At 40.3% G+C, this 22,180-nt stretch overlaps 1 protein-coding gene across 10 annotated transcripts in view; it reads left to right on the top strand.

Annotated features, from left to right (window-relative positions):
* The first annotated feature begins 6,680 nt into the window (after positions 1–6,680).
* The window catches only part of PHLDB2 (pleckstrin homology like domain family B member 2), a 150,090-nt gene continuing 134,590 nt past the window's right edge, over positions 6,681–22,180 (top strand). For 4 of the 10 annotated variants that reach the window (XM_036747561.1, XM_036747559.1, XM_036747556.1 and 1 more), the window contains exons 1-2: positions 6,682–6,813; positions 10,389–10,484. The gene's annotated coding sequence lies outside the window, so the exon portion shown is untranslated. Of the gene's footprint in view, positions 6,814–10,388; positions 10,485–22,180 lie in introns of all 10 variants that reach the window. The other 6 variants (XM_036747558.1, XM_036747557.1, XM_036747563.1 and 3 more) reach the window with 3 other exon arrangements.

The following is a 22,180-nucleotide window of genomic DNA, read 5'->3' as shown; positions in this document are numbered from 1 at the left end:
CTAGACTACTGCAATGACCTTCTAAATGCTCTCCTCACTTCCAGTATATTCACCCTACCCTATCCCCACAAGCCCATATCCCCATGACTACAACCTGAGGAATGTTATTGATACAGAGTTCAACCTCTTGCTTATAAACTTTTACCGCTACATGATTTGTTATCAATAGCACAAAATCTTGAGGAAGTAAGACCATGTCTGGTCTCATCCAGCTTTGTATCATACTCCTCACCCATTCTCACTTCACATGTCAGCCAAACTTCCCCTGTAATTTCCTGCCACTTAGTTTTTACTCATGTTGTTCCCTCCACCTGGAATGTCTTGCTCTGCAACTCCTTCTATAGGAGTCCTACTTATTCAACTCCTTGATCAAATGTCATCAGGGACCTTATTAATATTAATAATTAATGATCAAAATCTAATTAATATTTAATAGCACTTAAACATTAACTGACAATCACTTATATTTAATTGCTATTTAAAAATTATTAATATTTAATCATAATAATTAATAGCACCTACCTCCCAGATTGAAGCAATCTCTCCCTCCTTTGAATTCCTTTTGCATTTTGGTTGTATTTTTATTATTTTTTATTTTTTTGCTGCTTATCACATGGTACTTTGTCATTATATTGAGGCAGCTATGATTCCACAAAGATCACTAATGAACGGCTGCAGACTAGGCTTTGAACAGTGAATACAGTGCTGAGCCTGGAGTCAGGACAAACTGGGATCAAATTCAGCCTCAGACACTTCCTGTCTGTGTGACTCTGGGTAAGTCACTTAACCTCTGTCTATCTTAGCTTCCTTATCCGTAAAATGGAGATATTTTTGTGATTTTTAAATTAGGCCATTTTAGGTCTCAATTTTTACCTAGATCTTGGTCATTGCATGGGCATTGCCTCAGACAAACTGAGGCCTGGGAAAGACCTTAATTTAGAAAGGCCAAGGTCATCCAGGGTATCCTGGGCCTTATCTTGACTTTTGTCCTGCCACTGGATTCCAATGACTCTGGAGGAGAGAGTGAGGCTGCCAACTTCAGGCAGCTCTGCCTCACTTCTATCCAATTCACAGTCAAGTCAAGATATTACCCTCGTGATGTCATTGGTCTTCTTTGAGAAGGAAGGACCACCACCACCACCACCACCACAACAACAACAAAATGGTGATAATTAATAGCACCTTCCTCCCCGAGCTGTTGGGAGGATCAAATGAGTTAATATCTTAATGTGCTCTATAAATGCTAGTGATTATTATTAAATAGTTAATTATGCAAGCATGTGATTTCCCCTATCAGAAAATAAATTTTTTTGTAGACAAGCATTGTCTTAGTTTATTTCTGTATCCCAGACTCAGCTTTTGGCATATTTCCTTGTGATTCTCAGGACTGTACAAATGTTTATTGACTAAATTAATTGATGAAAAAAATGTGAGTTCTCCAGGGGTTATGACACTGTCTTTAGTGTTCTCACTGTATTCTTGATCATGAAGCAAAACATATGTCACTGCTGTGAGTCTTCAAATGGTGATGGCATTGGGAGGTCTGATTATTTCCAGCAGCATGAACCTGTGGCAATCTCTCTAGCTTTCATGATTGTTGAAAGTGGTCCTGAGGAAAATATGCTAAGGAGGTATTTTAAGGCACAATATATTACTTACTCATAGATGTCTATTGGGAAATTTTTTAAAAATCATAATAATGAAGAGTTTTTGTAGTGTGCTAGAATGAACAGGCAAGTAGGAATAAGGAGATTTGGCAAATTTTGCCTTTTTGCATGTGTGTGAAATTTTGCCATTAAAAATGCCAATTGTACAAAATTTTGTGCAAATTTTGCCATTAACTTGCTTTGTGACTTTGATTAAGAATCATTTATGTACTGTTTGACTCATTTTTCATTAGCAAAGTGAAGCAGTTGAAATTAATAATCTAGAAGGATCCTTTCTGGAGAATAGCAAGTTCCTTTCTGAGATGAGAAACTACACTGAGCTGTCTAGGCTGCAACTGAACAGTGAGTCTGCAATGTCAAGAGTTTCTCAGTATAACTAATTAATTTAGCTTTGAAGAAGGAGACCAGGCACTGATACACAGGACACAGTCAGACTGGACAAAAGAAAAATAAAGAAAGGGCAATTCAGCAGCTTAAAGAATTGCTTCCCGACTCTTATACAGCCCTGCTTAGTTTTTGCTGTGGTTTGCAGATGGGGAGGTGTAATGTAAGCTTCCAATGCTGAAAAAGTGAGCTGATTCTGGATCCTCAAGCAATTAGAGAAAGGGGCCAGATAAACACAGCTGGGATCCTGTGGGCTAGGCCTAATAGCTACACACACACACATCATCCCTTTCTAGTCTGTCTGATTCCAATTCGAACTAAAAGAAGAAAATTTTAAAAAACAGAAAATTATGCTTTGGAATTTCATTAAACATTCCTAATTGATTTAGAGCTTTGATTTAAGAGAGATTAGGATTCATTCAAATTTTAGGCTTAAGTAGATATCAGCTTAAGACTCAAAACAGAGAATGCAGTCAATCACCAATCTCAAAGAGCTGGGGATGTTGGGTTGTTGGCCTTTTCACGTCTCTCAGAAGTGTACGCTGATTGTTATCTAAATGATTTCTTCTCCAGTTTCCAAATCGGCCTTTCTGTTGAGCACCTAACTAACCTCAAATACCTTTATTCTTTCTTTCTTTTTTTAAGAAAGCTGCACAAAATGCTTAAAGCTTCGATGGCTTGCCATCGCCTAAAAAGTCTTGACATTCAAGGTTCTTCTCCAAGGCTCCACTAAAGTCCCACCTTCTGTCTTTCCCAGTCCTCCTAAATCTTACTGCCTTTCCTATGAGCTTACCCCAACTTTATCCTGTATCTATCTTGTTTATGTGTAGTTTGAATGTTGTCTCTATCCCAGTCCACTGTGAGCTTCTTGAAAGAAGGGTCTATTTTTTTTTTTTTGCCTTTCTTTGTATACTCAATGCTTGGCACAATGCCTGGCCATAGTAAGTGCTTAATAAATGTTAGCTGATATACCAACTGACTCCGATATTTGTGTCAGGAGAATCACAGCTCAGAATGACCTTAGGTAGATAAGGAAGGATAAGGAGAACAAAAAGAAAAAGATTATTTTTAAAGCTATACAGGGAAGAAGAGGAGGAACAAAGAAAAGATAGGACTGTGGCTTGGCATAATGATAATGAACAATGTGAAGGCAGAGGTGCCTTTCTTATTTTGTTTGTTTTCTTTGCAAAAGAGGATGACCTTTGCACTGGAAATGTTGGACCGGCTAACAGCATTGACATCAAAGAAAAATAAAATTATAGTCGGAGGACACCTGGGAGCCCTCAATATTGTGCTTAATAACAATAGCTAGCATTCATACAGTTCTTTAAGGTTTGCAAGTATCATCTCATTTTACCCTCACAACAACTGAATATAGGTGCTATTATTTTGGGGGGGGCAAGGCAATTGGGGTTAAGTGACTTGCCCAAGGTCACACAGCTAGTACGTGTATCAAGTGCCTGAGGCCAGATTTGAACTCAGGTCCTCCTGACTCCAGGGCCAGTGCTCTACTCACTGTGCCACCTAGCTGCCCTATAGGTGCTACTATTATCACCATTTTTTACTGATGTGAGGAAAAGGAGGCAGCTAGAAATTAAGTGATTTACCAGAAACACAAAGCTAGTTCTGACTCTGGACTTGAACTCAGGCCTTCCTGGTTCCAGGTCCAGCATTATATCCACAGAAGAATCCCTGGAGCAAAAGGTACGGTTTTCTGGACCAGCACCCCAAAGCAGGAGTTGGTTATCTGAGAAGCTGACTTCAGGACAGTAAAGGAAACTTCAAATACAAAGGCACAGCTGTGGGCCCCAAATTGACTTAGAAAACAACAAATTCATATTATCTATGTTGAATTGTATTTTGTTTATTTTGTTTGAGATTTCCTAATTACATCTTAATCTGGTTTGGGCAGTGATTGTGGGCCAATAGTTTGACACCTTTGCTTCAAGATGATGGAAGGCAGTAATTCTCAAACTTTTTGATCTCAGGACCCTCTTACAGTACTAAAAATTTTTTTATTAAGTTTTTGTTTATATGGGTTACATCTATCAATATTTACTATTTTAAAATTTAATATGTCTTTTATTATTATGAAAATTGTTTTGACCTCACAGACCCCTAAAAGGAAATCAAGGAACCCCAGGGGTTCCCAATATCACTGAGAACCACTGGCATAAGGGATAAAATGCTAAAACTAGAGCCAGGAAAACTGGAATTTGAGACCTATGTCTTACCCAGGCTGATTGTATCACCCTGGATAGGTCACCTGAATTCTCTGAGACTAAGTTTTCTCATCTTTATTTATCTCTGCATTGTCTGCCTTCCCCTCCCCCACACCTATAGTGTCATACATTTAATAGGCACTCAGAAAACTAAAACCTCATTTATAAGACACTGAAAGACCTCAATAATCTCTTCTCTGGAGTTCTGGAGTATTGACCCCATGTTATGTTGCCATCTAGGTGGAATGATCTCCAGAAAGTAGGCCTGATGAAATTCAGGCCGCTGGCCAGTTCTCAGAAGGCAATAGGTTTTCCTGAAAAGTGCAATGACATTTATTCTGATTATCCTCAGGTAACCTTTCTCCAGTAAGAATTACCCTGCCTACAAGATCATTTGACTTAGCTGAAAATTAATTGGAAGAAAGTAGACTACCAGAGAGGACTTTGGAAGCATTGTGGTCAGGTTGCTGTCATCAACAGAACTGAGGGAAGCACATGGGACATTTAGACATTGGGGGGAAGGGGGAGACACAATTTTCCTCACAAGTCAAGCAATCTTGCAATCAACAAGCATTTATTAAGCATATGCTTAGTGACCGGCACTGTGCTGCATTCTGAGGACAGAAAGACAAAAAATGAGTTGGTATTTGCCCACAAGGAGCTTATGTTCTATCAGAGAAAGCTGAGAGGTTCTCCTTGATTGATCTCAAAATGGGCTGAGATAGGTCCATTCTTTGCTTTGGTGTGAATCTGTTCCAAATAATACTTACAAACACAATTAATAGTTCCAAAGTAATTTATAGAACTGCTAACAAGGAAGTCCACACACACTCCTGACCACTGTGTTCAGTTCCACATTTTCCTAGCTGATAAGAGAAGGTGAACATAGGACCCAGTGGAATGTTATGGGAGGGATGGTGGAGAGAGAACAGGAAATGCAAAAAGCAAATACTAAGCTTGCAGATAGTTTGGGAGGTTACATGAAGGGAAAAGTGACCTACAGGGATTCAACATCAGGAGCATACGGTTGTTGGTTAGCCTTCCCCTGTTATAACTAAGTAACGCTTATTTTATTCATTGTTGAATGATCTCTTTGGGATCAGACTTAAATTAAAAAGGGGACTGGCCTGTCAGAACACACCTACTATGCACAAAGCACAAGACTAGCTACTAAAGATACAAAGAAGAAAAAGAAAGAGAAAAAGAAAGAATCCTTACCCAGGAGTTTACATTCTGCAGAGATGTGATTCTCCTCCTCCACCCCCTCAAATCTTACAGTACTTTTCTTGTTCTGGTAAGGATTTATGAAGGTCCTAATAACTATTGGGCAGCTAGGTGACTCAGTGGATAAAGTGCCAGGCCTGGAGTCAGGAAGACCTGAATTCAAACCCAGCCTCCCACCTACTAGCTGTGTGACTCTGGACAAGTCAATGCCTTAATCCACTGTGCAAGGAAATGGTAAACCACTCCAGAATCTTTGCTAGGAAAACTTCATGGACCATATGGTCCACGGGGTCACAGAATAGGACACTACTGAATGAAACAACCCCAACATTCTCCAACTGATGGACACCACAAAAAAAGCTGTTATAATTACTCATCTCTGTAACCCAAGAGGTGCGATTTTATTCCAGAGCCTCAGATGTTCTGCCCACTGTACAACTGGGAAAAGTTGAAGGTGTTCGCTATGATAGGGTTTTTGTTTTTATTTTATTTATCAGTTTACAGACGACTCCTTCCTCTCGATTCTGCTGTATACAGCTTTATGACACACCAAGGAAAGTGCCCCACAGGCAAACTGTCAGAAGGTGGTTGCAGTCACTAGGAGTTCCCCCGGAGAAGTTCAATTAGCGGGTGTGGAGTAAAGTACAGATCCTATGCTATCCCGCCCCTCTTCCACAAAAATCACTAATGAACGGCTGCAGACTAGGCTTTGAACAGATAGTGTCCTATAATGGGGCCTAATAACAAGTGCCAGCAGCCCAGCCATCCTGGCAATCTGCCTCCAGAAGTCTTTATCCCCATCTTCATTAATAGGAATAACAACAATCCTAACCAGGGTCATAAATAAGGGGACTGGAGCGGGAGGGGAGAGCAGAACCAACCACTGGAAGGGAGAAGGGGGGAGCTGTCACAGAGGGCTCCGGGTAAATACCTTCCCTCCCTTCCCACCCCCGGCTAGGGAGTCGGCGTCACGGGCGAATGAGTAGGACTATTGCCCCTTGGCGGGGGTGGGACGGGAAAGGGAGCTTTCTCCTAGTGTCAATGGGTGCGAGGGGCTCTCTCTCCCCCTCTGGCTGGAGTTGGTTGCAGCCGGTTGCGGGGCGGTGAGTAGGAGGAGGTGGAGGAGATCTGGCGGGCCCTTGGGTGGGGGGCCAGCGCTACTCAGTCTGGTTCGGAAGAGGGCGGGCTGCAGCTGGAGCGGACGGACTGAGATTGGGATTTCGCGGAGCGGGGCAGGGCAGGGCAGGGCAGAGGCGGACTGGGGAGAGACGCACATCCAGGAACCCGCCGCCAGAAGCAGCAGAAAGGATGACAAGGTTAGTGAGGGCAGGGAAGAAGAGTTTCTTTGCTGTTTTTCACCCCCGGCACCAGGAACAAAAGCAGGGACTGGGGTCCGCTGAGTAGTGAAAGGCTCGGGGTCGGATAAGAAGCAGCCAAGAGTTGCATGGCCTTTGGGGGGCACTAAGAAGGACATGTGGGGACTGTTGGGGGACCTCCTCTTCGTCCTGGATCTGGGGTTCGTGGGGCTGGAGTGAGCTGTCGGGTGAGAGGAGGGGATGCTAAAGGGGTCTTCCCCCTCATCTTGGGCTCCCTAGGGTGGGAATATATATTGGGTCGGGAGCTTTGCAGCTGCGTTTGTAAAATAGGAGACAGACTACATGACTCTCTCCCGACAGCCCCCAAAAGGAGAGTTTAAGAGATTTGTAGGGGCTCCAGTAGCACCTCCGTTTGAATGGGGCTTTGGGACAGAAGTGCAGAACTGGGGTTTCCCTGAGGACCAACGAGAGCCAGCGCGGTGTTACAGCCGGGCTTTGGGAGGAAGAAACAAGAGTCAGGGAACTTGTCTGGGAGCTTCCCGGCTGGGACTTTTCCTACTTTACTCTGCGGGTGTATCGTTTACCCCTAAGTTTCAAACCCCCAGACGCCAACCATAGGTTTTGTTGCCTTGTTTGATGTATCCCCGTGTTCAACTTTGGAAAAGCGAGACTACGTGCTGGCCCCAGCTGGTTGAGGAGGGGGGATGTTCCTTTTTTTTTTTTTTTTTTTTTTTTTTTGATGTTCAGGAGATTTAATAACACAGATCCAGTCAGTCATTTATTAAAAGCACAGAAGACCTGGCTCACCCCAGCCAGAGCCAGGAAATTAAAAGGCTGACAGGCAGTAGCTCCAAGGGCTGGGGTTTCCTGTTTTAAAGAGCTTTGTAAATGGAATCTACCTCCTCCATAAATCCATCTACCCTTCTTATGCAAAAGAGAAACCTAGAAGAAAGTGTGGCAAAGTGGGACTGGGGGAGAAAAGTGCTGGATTTGAAGTCGAAGGACTGGGGTTCTAATGTGATCTCTGCTCCCTAATTCCTAGGGAATGGCACGATACCTCCCAGGGCTTTAATTTGATCATCTGTAAAATGGGACTAAGGGGTGGACCAGATGACCTCTAAGGTCCTTTCCAGGTCTAAATTTCCGGAATCTGTGACTAAGCCTGTTACCTTTTATCCTCCCAGCTCTGCCCTTACCATTTTGCTCTAGGCTCTTCTCTCATCTCTCACCTCCCAACTCCATAACTCCCCCAAAGTCTCCAGCTATTAGGTAATTTACCGCTGTGAGTGCTGCCCCACCTAGGTGCAGCAGGGAGTGGGGAGTGAAGAAAAGCCACACAAAAACTTACTACAGTTTTGTTAGAATTCTTTGTAAATACTCAGTTAAATATCGGCAGTTAATATTTGTGTGCCCCCCCCCAAGTTATGTATGAATGACATTTTAAATTGTGTTGAGATGTTAGGTGTTTGAGATTTTGGTTGATTTGATTTGGTTAAGAGTGTTTCAGTGATCTATATGTTTTCTTCAGGATTCTTAAATTCAATCCTCCCTGGAGATATTTGAATGTATTGTGAAGGGCTAAATGTGTGTCCCAAAAGCAGTAAGATTTTTGGATTTGAGTAGGATAGCAACAAGTTGTTGAGTTTTGGATAAATGAAAATTTAGGTTGTCTAGTATTAAAAAGAAGAGCTTATTTCCTGGCTGCTCTTGCCCTCAAATGTGAAAATATTTATAAGGAAGAAGACTAAGTTTCTCTGAACAGCAATGAAACAGTGACCTTTTTCATGATTTTAACTTAGCCATTTAAAGGTATTATCAATGATCCATAAAAGATGCAAATTCATTATTACTTGGGAGAAAGAAGAATTATTGCATTTGAGTAATGTAAGTAACCAGTGCAGCCTTCACCTCTTGAGACCTAGTGGTTTACAAATCCCAGTCTCACTGACAAATGGAAAAATGAGATGTTTGGTTTTAGTACAGTCATCATTTTGCTCAATTTGCAATCTTCAATCTGTTTCAAGCAGCTGGCAGCTGTTGCTCTTAGGATGAGGCCCAAGACCTTGACTGTAGGGGGTGCAGTCTGGATCCATAATGGAGGTGGGAGAATAAAAGGATTCTCAGAAAATTATGGCAAGAAGCTCCTATAACTTCTATCTTCCAGGAGCCTGACTGAAGCCAGAGCTCTTCACCATCCTTTCCAGAAGAACTTCCTTTTATTTACAGAATTGAAGGGGGTAGGGAGGAAGAAAGAGGGAGATTAGAAGGGGGAGGGGGTGAGAAGATAGGGGAAGAGAACAATTTTTAATTGATTTAGCAATTAGTAGCTGAATTGTTTCATTCCCTCCTCCCTTCCAAAAAAACCAAAACAAAACCCTAAAACACTTTGCCCAGTTATGAAAGGAGAGCTTTTATAAATCCAGAAGTACCCTGGAAAAGTAAATGAGAGAATTAGATTTCTTTCAAATCCTCTTGCTAGACTAGCAATGGGGGTTATGACTTTGTTAATTTTTAGCCCATAGCATAGTGTGGGCTTGCCAAACTGCAAACTTGGAAGGAGAGTTAGCTTTGCACCTATTCCAAGAGCACACGTGTTTCATGAGTTAGATTGTCCATGCAGATGTTTAAGCCTCTTTCCATCACTTAACTGATTATTAACCTATACATGTCTTCTGCATCAAACAAAAACAAGTTCCAAATGATCTGCTTAATCTACAGTCCCCCATAATACTACATTATTGCCTCAGGACATATTTTAACAGGATTCATAACACTAATTTGGCTCCTTCAAGAACTTGTTTTACAGCATATGCTGGCTCTACTCAGAAAGAATTCACGTTAAGGTTCTTTATGCCTGTAGGAGATCTTTGTATTTAAGAATCACCAAGTATATTACAGGTGTCACTTACCAGTAATTGCCCACTACTTTCCTTTAGGTTTGGGTGAGCTGATTTTCATTTGATAGAGATGAAAAATCCATATTTGGTGAAAAGGAGTCTTTTGAGACCTAAGTCTAACACTTCTGTGCCAAAGATATGGGATGTTACATTCAGGATTTACCATATGTAGCCTTTGAAAGGAAACTGATTTGGCATCAGCCCCAGGGGACTATATAACATATGTCCTGATGAAGCATCCCCATGGAAGAGATGTGCAATTCTATTGTTCATGACCTGTGACACTATACTGATGTCTGTACCATACTGTCCCTGGTAAAGTGGACAGCAGATGGGTTCACAGACACAACAGATGTTCCTCTTGAAACTCAGGTACAAAATGAAACATTTGTACATTTCAACCAATCAGTTTCAAACAAATACCTATATCTCATCTAGCCTCACAGGTGCTGCTAGCCTTATGCATTAAGACTAACTGAACTCTGAGTTATCTTTGTTATAGGAGTGTAGTATCTGTATGCATAGGTATTAAGGAACGGACTTCAACTCTTAAAAGTTTTTGCTATTCCCGGGCCAAATAAGAGGGAAGGAGATTTAGACATGTAAGAGAAAAATGCAAAGGAATCTAGAATAAAGGGAAATCAGCAAGCTCAGAAGGATGTTCTGTATTGTCCTCAGATATCCAAGCAAACTGGGAAAGTCTCCATATGTTGGTGAATGAAAAGATGTAAGACTTAAATTTTGGACCAGGGAGTCAGAAGACTTAATTCCCAGGTAAGCTGGTGGTGTTTAGTGTGATCTTAGGTTAGTCAGAATCATAGAATTTCCTACCAGAAAGGGATCTTCTAGAGGTCCTCTAATTCAACCTCCTTTTTTCCCTCCTACAAATGGAGGAACAGAGGCCCAATCAGATTGAGTAACTTGTCCAGGTAGTTAATAAAAGAGCCAAGATTCAAACCATGGTCTCCTGAATTCTTGGTCAGCATTCTTTCTATTAAGACACTCATTTCTGAGTTTCTTAAACAGAGTATAATAATACCTAATTATTTACTAATTTCCTAGGATTAATTAATTAAGACAAAGCATTCAAAATGTTCTGTTCCTGGAAAATTGTTAAGTAAGCTACTGCCAATATCAGAAATATATTACACATGACCTAATTGATGTCAAATATATCTCCTTGATGTTGTAGTTTTGAAGTTCTGTTATGATTATTTCTTGGTAAGTTATATTTGGAACTCCTGCCTGTTGATGTCCTGTGGATTTCACTGAACATTTCTGTCTACTTCCACACTGAGCAATTTTTCTGTATTATTTCTTGGGCTATGGTATTTTGCTTTTCTTTTCTTTTTTTTCTGTTTTTCTATAATCTTTAGATGATCATTTCTAACTCTTCTTCAAAGTTTACTATTCTTATTCTATCGTGTGTTCATGTATTTTTCCAAACTTGTTTTATTCCATCATTTTTCCTTCTTTCTTAATTTTTTTTTCATTCTACTTCAGTTCTCTGTTTGCAGAATCCACTGCTACTGAAAGAGTTTACTTCTTTTGTTCCAAGCCTTCCAGACTCTTTTTAGATTTGCTGATCTCTTCCTTTAGAATTCTAATTTCTATCCTTATTTCTTTGGTAGAGAGGAGCATAATGTAGTGAGCAGAGGGCCAGCTTTAGAGTCAGAAAGACCAGAGTTCAAGTTCTGCTTCTAACATATATGAATGCATGATCCTGGACTAGTCACTTAGCTTCTCAGAGACTCAGATAATGAAGGCTATACATTGCAGAGTAGATGCTGGTCTGCATTAGTAGAGGGAGTTTCCTCATCAGGATTTTTTTATACCAGTAAAATCATTGATTGAGTCCCATTTCTTTGTATTTTCACTTAGTTCTTTGATTGCTCTTCTGAAAAATTCTGAAGGTTCTTGGAGTTGCTTTGTTATTGTTTCAAACAGATGTTTGTCCAATGAGATGGCATTCGCCTAAAATTAGTTGTTCCTATTTCCTCATCATATTTTTCTTGATCCTCTTAATGCCACCCCTTCCCTTTGTTGCTTAGCTCCAATTTAATTTGTATGTATCTTGTCTGTTCAAAGTTGTTTTCCTGTTGCCTCTCCTACTAGATTGTGAACCTTTTGATATCAGAAGGGTTTTTGCCTTTCTATCCCTAACACTCAGTAGTACTTGGTACAAAGTAAGCACCTAGTAAATACTATTAATGGACTCATCAGTCAGCTTTTGTCTCTATCATATGGTTGATTTTCTATGGTGTCCTTGCTATGAGTATGCTTCTTATTTGTACTCCTTTCATTTATGAATGACCAGTGTTATTTTAACTCAGTCTTTATTTTCTATTCTCCTAGCTTATCAGGCTTGGACATGGTCTGTATCTCTCCATGTGTGGAGATGATTCAGACTAGTATCCTCTATCTTTACAAGTCCCTCCTCTCTGAGACTTTAGGCTGACTAGGAAAGGTGGGAGGATGATGGTCCCCCAAGACACTAATGGGACAGTGGTGCTTCAAAAACCTTTGCAATTGCATCTCTTCTCTTGCTTTCTCTCCCTATTGCTCTCTCTCTCTTTTTCTGTCTTTTTTCTTGTGCTGTATTTAATAGTAGTAAGCAGTGCTGTATGCTTCTGGTCTCTTTCCTTCTCCGTTGTTCCCCCAGGCTCCACACTCCTGCACAGCTGTCCCCATTCTTTCTTCTCAAGCTTGAGTTTGGTTTGATTCAGGGGCCTCAAGTCTTCCTGAGGGTGGAGATTCCCTCTGGAACACTGCCATAGGATTAACTCCTAAAGCCTTTGTCTAAATCTGACACTGCCAAGGGGGATGCAGGCTTTTAGGTGGGTGGGCTTCCAGACATGGAAGGGCAATCAGGGGGTCAGGAGAATTAGGACTTCAGCCTATCTGTGGGAGAAATCAGTCCCCCAAAGTCTGTCCCTAAAGTTGAAGCAGACATAAGAGATGAGGTGCGTGCTCTCCTTAACCTGTGGAGCACGGGTTGCTAACTGAGGGAGACCTGAGAAGGAGTGTCAGGAATGAAGAAAGGTCCATGAGTTGGCCTTCAGTTATTTTTCTTCTGTAAGAATTATTTTATGGAAGGGTCTTTCAATTGGAGGCTTCCTATAATTGTTGAATCAGCAGCATTTTGAGACTCTTTAAGTATTTCTTGTAGGCAGCTAGGGGGTGCAGTAGCTAAAGTACATGTCCTAGAGTTAGGAAGAACTGAGTTCAAATTTGACCTCAGACATTTACTGCTGTGTGACTCAGGGCAAGCCACTTAACCTCTATTTACCTCAGTTTCTTCATCTATATAAAGGGGAGAGTAATAGCATCTATCTTGCAAGATTGTTGTGAGGATCAAGTGAGATAATAATTGTAAAGAACTTAGAACAGTGCCTGACACATTAGCTGGGGCTATTATTTAATATTATTATTTGATGTGGCAAGGTGAATAGCTGACTTCCTCTGGGTGATCCCTCACTCTGCCATCTTCCCAGGATTCCTGAACTTCTTTTTGCCTCTTAGGTGCAACCTCCTGGGGACTAACCATTAGAATTGTGATCTTGGCTTTTGTAATGCAAAATATGATTGTCATGGTAGCTATTTTATCTAATTCCCAGCTCTTTGCATTCCTGCTACCATGGGAAAGTCCCTTCAACTCACAGCATCTAGAAGTTAGATTTGTCTGTGCTTCTTATGCTTAATCAAACTTTTCTAAGCATAGTCCCATGAACTGGCAAGTGAGTATAATTCACAGTTGTTCAGTTGTTTCAGTCATGTCCAACTCTTTGTGACCTCATTGGGGGTTTACTTGGCAAAGATACTGCAGTAGTTTGCCATTTCCTTTTCCAGCTCATTTTATGAATGAGGAAACTCAGGCAAACAGAGTTAAATGACTGGCCCAGGTTCACCCAGCTGGTAAATGCCTGAGGCCAGATTTGAACTCAGGAAGATGAGTCTGCAGGCCTAGCACTCTATCCATTGTCCTACCTAGCTGCCCTTGTATAACTCACACAAAGGATTAAAAGTGTATGGCATGAAAGATAGAGCCCTGCCTATGGAGTTGAGGACCTGAGATCAGATCAGATCTGATCTGATAACTGCTCCTCTATAAGCTTGAGCATGTTCCAATAACCTCCCTGGGGCTTTCTTTGTTTCCTGATCTGTAAAATGGCCAGGGGGCGGGGGGGGGGGGGGGGGGGGGGCGGCTTTGGATGAGTAGATTTCTGAGGTTACTTCCCTACATCTATGATCCTGTGACTTTGTATTCAGAGTGATGATAAGATGTATGAAAGTGGTTAAAAATCATTTCTTTTAGTGGAATTCCACATAGATGCTGCGGCAAAAGTTGTATCATTTCCATATTCTCCTCTAGTTTTTGTTCTTATTCCTAAAATCACTTTTTTTTTATGGGGGGAGGGAGAGAGATTTAAGTCAACATTTCTTGAATAACCATTGGGCCTTTTTTTTTTTTGTACCAGCATGATGATTGTCCTTTTGAAAATGGCTAAAAGTATAGAGCATAGCTCATGTTTCTAAACCTTTAAAAATAAACTTTTTGGAAGAAAAAGGAACATGAAAATTATGCAGATTACAAAATAAGGACCACACAATCTTTATGGAAGGCCAGTGTGTGTTCCTTTAATGTGCAGAAGCCTCTAATCCCTACAGGTGAACTTATATACAAGTTGTCTTCAAACTTTTTAGAGGATTTCCCTTGGCGCATATAAGAAAAGAATCTCAAATGAACATGAATAAAGAATCTCAAATGAACATAAATAACATCTACAACTTTTTTATATCAGCTGTGAGTTATATTTGCTTGTAAGACAGTGCCTTGGAAGTTGCTGCCAACCCTGTGTGTTCTAGAGTATGTGTCCCCTCCCCCCCCAAAAAAAAGTTTCTAAGGAAAAATCACAGATAGGAAGATCCTGATATATGGGAGAAAGTAGGTGATTGTAAGAACTGGTACAGAATCAGTAACTGACAAGCAAGATCGATTTAGGGTGCTGGATAAGAAATAACAATATGGAGAGGAATTTAGGGATTTGTTTTAAGGAGAGCCTTGTGATGATTCTGTTAGACCAGGGTTTCTCAACCTAGAACCATAGCTGAGCCATAGATAGGTTCTAGGCAGTCCATGAACTTGAATGGGAAAAAAATGCAGATCTTTATTTTCACTAAGCTTAAAATGAAATTTAGCGTTTCCTTCAGTTATTTAAAAACTTTCTGAAAAAGGGATCTGTGAGCTTCAAAGGCTCACCAAAGGGGCCCATGACATGAAGAAAGTGAAGAACCCCTGTGTTAGATGAATTTTCCCCTCCTTTCTCCTTCTCCCTTCAACCCTAACACTTAAATAAATATTTCAAGGATCCTTGGGTTGGGTTTTTTTGTCTTTTTATGGGGAGTAGGGAGGAGGGAAGGTACCTTGTTGATATAAACCAAAGCCATCCACCCCTTATAAACCAGTTTTCTAAGTTGATGTGTATCCACCCCACACCCACGCACACAAAATCATTGCCCAGTGGCAACCATTGCAGTGGCTACCTTTTTGGTAAAGTTTTTCAGAACTTAGGTTTGATCCTTGGGAGATAGATATAGAGTTCTAGGACCAGAGATTTAAGAGTTAAAAGGAACATTAGAGGCCATCTCATTCAGAGATTTAGTATTAAAGGGACATCGGAGACCATCTAGTTACACTTCTCGATTTTACAGATGAAATGAGGCCCCAAGGAGGATAAGTGACCTACTGAAGGATTTTTCCCATACCACAATCTAGCCTCTACCTGAAATGTTCTGAGTTTAGAAGGGTGCCCCAGAGCTTGTGCTGCCTTGGGAGCCTTTGAGAACCCAGTCACCTCATAACTAGGATGAGGTATCATACATCAGTGAAAGGAAGGAAGGAGGGATAGAAAGAAAGAATAAAGTAAGGAAAAAAAGAGAAGAAAAAGGAAAAAAAAGGTGAGAGGAAGAAAGGATGGGAGGGAGGAAGGGGAAAAGGAAGGAAAAGAGGAGGAAGGGAAGGAGGGGAAAATGAGGAAGGAAAGAAAAAAGGAAGGAAGGAGAGGGAGGGAGGGAGGAAGGAAGGAAAAAAGGAAGGGGAGGGAAGGAAAGAAGGAAGGAGGGAGGAAGGGAAGAGAAATAAAGAATAAAAGGCAAAAAGGAGGGGAGGGAGGAAGGGATAAGGGATAAGTTCAACATGAAATAGAGGCTTAATCAATTTACATTTTCAGCACCTTTAGGGTAGAAATTGAATAACTATTGAACTATGGGCAAGTTATTTCTGTTTCCCCAGTCTGAGCCTAATATGGGAATAATAATAATAATACTTGTCTCAGCTACTTCACAGGGCTGATACAAAGAAAGGACTTTGTAAACCTTAAAATGCTATAAAAGTCTAAGTTCACAGAATCATAGATTTAGAGCCAGAAGGGACCTTAGAGACCAAGTTTGTTTCCCTCCAGTTTCCCCCTGCCATCCACACTGCTAGAGTTTGTTTTTTGGTTTTGTTTTGTTCTGTTTGGGTTTTTTTTTTTTGCATATGAAGCTGTCCTTGGCTTGTCTGGTCACATGGCCTCACTCACATGAATACAAGGCATCACAGAAAACAGAAGATTACATTGGTGGCTGGAAGATTTGTTGCCTTGACCTATGTCCTGCCTCTGCTGAAACCAAGGCAGGGTAAAGTGGGAAGAAAGCCAATCCTTGCATCCTGTCAAGCCAGCTTAGACATGGGGGAGAGATATGCCTTGTGGAGTGGGGGATAAGAGTCTAGCTGCCTTCCTGGTTAGATCAAGTCACTGCCTAACCATTAACAGAGCCAAGGTTTTTCCACAGCAGGGTCCAGGGAATTATAGGCTCTGGGAATGCATAGCAAAATGCAGCATATACACTGTGCTGAATGAGATATCCATAGCGTATCACATTAGCATGACTTCTTTCCCAGCGTGCCATGATGAAAAAATTTACCATGGTCTGGGAATGTCACAGGCTGCAGAAGTGTAGCTGCCCCTACAGATTTCTGTTTGACGATTAGTCTCATCTCCAATGTCAGTCCTCGGTTTTCCAGGTCAATGTGTGCTAGATATTTTGCCTTCTTCTTTTGCCACCCACCCTTTTGTCTGATTGGTGAGTAGGTAAAAATGATTAAAGTCAGAATCTGTTCGATTGAACAAGTGTTTATTGATGAAGGTCAGTTTCAACTCCTTTCTCTTCTCTGGCACCACCATGTGGTAGAGTTGCTAATAAACAATGAAGTATCTAAAAGTAGGCTAAAAACTGAGAAATAATAACAATAATTGACATTTGTCTAGCACCTTAAAGTTCACAAGAGAGGAAGTATTTCATAGTGGCTAAAGAGTTGCCATCAAAGCCAGGAAGACCTGGATTCAAGTTCAGTATCTGACACTTACTAGCAAGGTCACTCTGGGCTAGTCACCTAACTTCTCAATACACCAGAGAAATGCATAAAAGTATACATTTGCAGACAAGGCACAATGGGGCAGCTAGGTGGTGCGGTAGATAGAACATTGGGCATGGAGTCAAGAGGACCTGAGCTCAAATCTAGACACAAACACTTACTAGCTGTGTGACCTTGGGCAAGTTGCTTAATATCTATCTGCCTCAGTTTCCTCCTCTGTAAAGTAGGGATAATAATAGCATCTACCTCCCAGGGTTGCATGATTGTAAATGAGATAATAATTGTAAAGCACTTAACATGGTTCCTGGCATATAATAAGTGTCATAAATTTTAACTGTTAATATTATAAGGTGCCGACCTCTTTGGTGATGGAAGTTTTCCTCATGTGAGAGTTCCCAACACCACTACCTTTACTCCTCTAGTCCTTGCCCTTTGACTTTCTAGTTCTTTAAATATATTTCCTCATTTGATCCTCATCACCACTCTTCCAAGCAAGTATTCAATTATATTATTTACGTTTTACATTTTAGAGATGTGGGAGCAGGCTCAACAAGCAGTTTGCCTGCAGGGCACCTGGAGCATAATCTCCTAAGCCTTGACATGAATAGAGAGTTGGGAACATCTGGGAAAGGTGATTGGAGAATTTTGGTCAGAATAGGAAAATTAGCAAGTCTAATGCAAAAATTATTAGCATTCTAGGGTATAAGGAAACATAGATTGTCCACCTAGTAAACTATCATTTTCAGAAAGTAAAGAGGGCTCTTTGTACTGGAAAGCTAACCAGCTCTGCAGACCAGAGTACCCAGATTCAAATTCTGCTCTTCACCCTTACATTTTGTGTGGGCTTGAATAAGTCACTTAAACTTGCTGGGCCTGAGTTCCTCATAGGTAAGATGAGAGCTTTGGAATAGATGGATGGCCTCTGAGGATCACTTCCAACCCCTCATCTATGATGCAATAAACTTATTTTGAAGATTTTCTAATATGTTAACCTTATATACTCAGCATGAATATATGGGAAATAACTTTTTAAGGTCCTGAATTCTCCAGGATATGCTGCCTGGTTATTTATATTTTATCATTTCAATCAAATTTCTTGAACTTTTAGGTTTCTGGAAGAAGCTGCTTCTGTTAATTTGAGGACATTAATGACTTCAATGAATCAACAGTTATTAAGTATCAGGAAGTTGCTGTGATAGGCACTATGTGATACAGTTAAGAAGAATGAAAAATGTCATCCTAAAGATGTCCTAAATGTAGTTGCTTGACTACAACTTGAAATACATGGAAAATATTTTTCTTTTTTTATAATACGGTATTTTATTTTTCCCCAATTGCATGTAAATACAAAAATATGTTTTCAAATAAATGCCAAAGTGTTTTGAAAAAAATCAACCTTTAGAAAGTTGATTATATTTAGTAGGTTAAAATGTTTTCAGAAAATAGCAAATGGCAGAAACCACTGAATGTGGTAAGAAGGTGATTTCATCCTTCTTTGTAAAATAAACTCTCTTGTACTGCTTTTGACTTGATGATTCAACACAGACTTTTCATTTTCTGTGTACTTTGTTTTCTATTTATTTATTTCACTCTCTTTTTTAGAGTGATTTAATATTGAGGGATGGTTTTCTTATCTAAGTCACAGTAGTATTGTGAAAAGGAGTTAAATAATTCCTGGGATGTATTCTTACCTATAGTTGTTTATCTAACAATTACATATGGAATTAACATTGTTTAGATGCCGCCTGAAATAAGTAAATGACGCTTTCGTGCTAGGGTACAGAATGTTGGAGCCGGTGGGGACTTAGATATCTAGTATTACTTTGGTGATCTTAGAACAACTGGTGCTGGTCCACTTGTTACCACTTATGTAATCATGGCAAATCATTTTATTACTCTAGACCTTAGTTCCCTAATCTATTATATGAAGGAGGTAGAACTGGATGCCCTCCATAAATTTTTTTTCAGGGGGGGGCAATTGAGGTTAGGTGACTTGCCCAGGGTCACACAGCTAGTACGTTTCTGAGGTCAGATTTGAACTGACATCCTCTAGACCCCAGGGATGGTGCTCTTTCCACTGCACTAACTGACTGCTCTGTCCATAATCTTACTTTAACAGTCAGCTCTTGTTTTGTTAAGTAAGAAGGAAGGCTTTGTAAGTGAAGAGAGTGAAATTTTTTGCTCAAATAGGCTCAAATGAGTTTTTTTTCTTTTCTTGCTCATTTCTCTGTGCTTTTCTTCCTCCCTTTTGCCCATGAAGGGTGGAGAGAGAAAGAGATAAAAGATTCTGTGAATGATGTCATAGCAAAGATAGATTTGTTCCAACCTCCAATCACTGATATCAGGTGACTCATAAAACAGGGAGATATATGTTAAACAAAAGTGTTGGCTACCATCATGGAAAAAGTTCAAGACAGAGTCCACGTGGAAGAAGAATTTCATATAAGTGGCAAAACTTTTCAAATGCTCCCGTTTGCAGATGGCATTACTTAGACTGATTTGAGGCCTAAAAAGAACATTGCAGTGTCTACTAAATGAGATCCATAATGACTCAAAAGCGGTTCCCCTAAATGTAGGCAGCTAAGTGATGGTTTCAAAGATCCCTTCCATAATCCATACATCTCATTTGACCAAATGTTTTCATCGTCTTCGTCCTTTGTATTGTCCAGTATTATTCAAGAAACCTGCATCACTTAGACTGAAAAACACAGTTGATTGGCTTTAGCTTTTGAGCTTCTCTTAGGAGACGTACATCTCCCTGTTTGAATGAAGGGCAGAGGTGGTGTGGAGAGGACCTGCATAATTTAGTTAAGTCCTCTGACTACCCATGTATATCAGCTGCAGTTTGATTGGTGTATTCTGGGCACCAGGGATGTGATTTCATTTTTCTTTTAGAAAAAAGTTAAAACTACACCTTTTTTCCTACTACTACTCCTCTTTCTCTTCATAAATTGGTGTCTCTCTTTTCTCTGCTGCTATCCACTCTTCTTTTAATACTTTATTTCTTTGCTTTTTTTTAAATTTGGTTGATTTCTTTTCTCTGTTCTCCTTCACATTCACACTTCCTCATCCCACATGCCATAAAAAATGTAACAAAAGGAGAAAAAACCCAAAATGTAAACTATGTGAAATAAATTAGTATAAACAAATATATTGTTATTATTTCTTGTTTCATGAAATATTACAAAAACCCAGATATTTAGAAAACTAAGTTCAAATTCCCAGCTGGATCTTCTCTTCTCATCCCTACCCCACCCCCATCCCACATACCCCTAAGCTCTCTGTTTTCATGACAGCAAGAGATATCCTAGTATCCTAGGATCCATTATGTTTGAAGAAAAAGGCTCTTCCAGGATCATAGAGCTACAGTGAGCAAGGCACCTCAGGGGCCACCTTGTCTAGTCTAATGTTTCCGCTAAGGAACATGAGGACCAGGTAATTAAGTGACTTAGCCAACATCATAGAGGTTTTAAGCATCGGAGGTAGGATTTGAACCCACTTCCTCTTACTCGAGAGCTAACGCTTTTTTATCTTACGTATCATGCTATGGCCTTCCAATTCAATAATTAGAAATTATTATTTAATGAAAATAAAATGTGAAAGTAGTTTGCCCATTTTTTACCACCACGCTATGGTCTGGCATATGTGTATTAGACCATGTGAATAGTCTTGGTGGTCAGTTCTCCAGCGTTTCTGCTCTCCTCAGCACTTCTTAGAGGAAAACATCATCATCAGTCTCTACACAACAAAGCTTGTTACACACCTGGAGCTCTTAAATGTTGTATACCAACATTTTGCTGACTCTTCTGGGTAGCGTTATTTCTGTAATCAACACAGGGCCTCAAAATCTGGCCCTTGCATCTCATACTTTGTTGGGAATGCCTGTTGTTTTATCTATGTCATGATCTTGCCATATTAGTCTGGCTGGTGTTAGATGCAATTTTTGGTTCTCTTCTTGGATAGTTTAGACTTCTGGAGGGGTTTGAGGATATACGTGTTGCCAGTAAAGAGCTATCAGCCGCTTTCTTGGTCAGTTCTCTCAAGGAGGAGAAAAAAGGGAAGCATTTTTAGTTCCTTTTGGACAGAGATCCACATGTGATGTGATTTATGACTGCTAATCGAAGGGGTATGTGCAGGAGTGAAAACGTGTCCTTTATCTCCTCCTTCCTGTCCTTTTAACATTTAGTCTCAACTGGCTTGAAAACAAATATTCATTTCTTTATGGATCTGTATATCTTGGGTTTTTCCTCTGATACTGAAGCATTGTCCCTGTGCTGAAATATTTTATCTGCATTTAACCATCTCTGACTCTACAGGTCTTCATTTATTACCATCGTCAAAGATGGCAATGGAGGGGAGAAAAGGAGGATTCATTCATTTTTACGTTTACAATAAGGGCACTATTTTCTAGTACATTTTTTGTAGTCTCTGTAGCATACATACACACATATGCACACACACACACACATATGCACACACACACACACACATACATATTTAAGTGGAAGAAGAGTTTAAAGTGAATGAACAGAGAGTTCAGGAAGCTGAGGTGAGGGGAGTATATCTGAGTGGGTGAACATAGGGAAGTATCAGGAACATTTAAAGAGTCTGCTCTGGGATGTTTGCAAAGCTGTGTGTAGGAAGGGATATTTACAAGGAGGAGTCTGTTTGCAGAGATGGGGTCTAGGGTTATTTGCTGAGATGGAGCTATTTGCCAAATGGGGGTGGAGGAGATTTTCAGAATATAAGGATTTATGAAGCTGGAGGGGTATGTTTGCAGAGGGAAAGTTAAGAGGGCAGGGAAACAACAGAGGGTATTTGGGGAACTTGGGATGAAGAGGGATGCTGAGTTTAGAATTTATTTTTAAAAAAAGAGAGCACTGCTAAAGATCTGGTGTTTTCCTTAGCTAATAATTATTATCATCTCTCTTACCTTCTAATGGATGGGTTGAGGGCAAAAACTGAAACCAATCAACCAACAAACATTTATTAAATTTCTCTATAAGCCAGGCCCTGTGAGGTAATGTGGTTATAGTGAGGTTTGGATCTTGTA

The sequence above is a fragment of the Trichosurus vulpecula genome, chromosome 2 (genome assembly GCF_011100635.1).
Source record: "Trichosurus vulpecula isolate mTriVul1 chromosome 2, mTriVul1.pri, whole genome shotgun sequence".
NCBI classification, from domain to species: domain Eukaryota; kingdom Metazoa; phylum Chordata; class Mammalia; order Diprotodontia; family Phalangeridae; genus Trichosurus; species Trichosurus vulpecula.
This window is presented reverse-complemented; position numbering and strand designations above follow the sequence as displayed.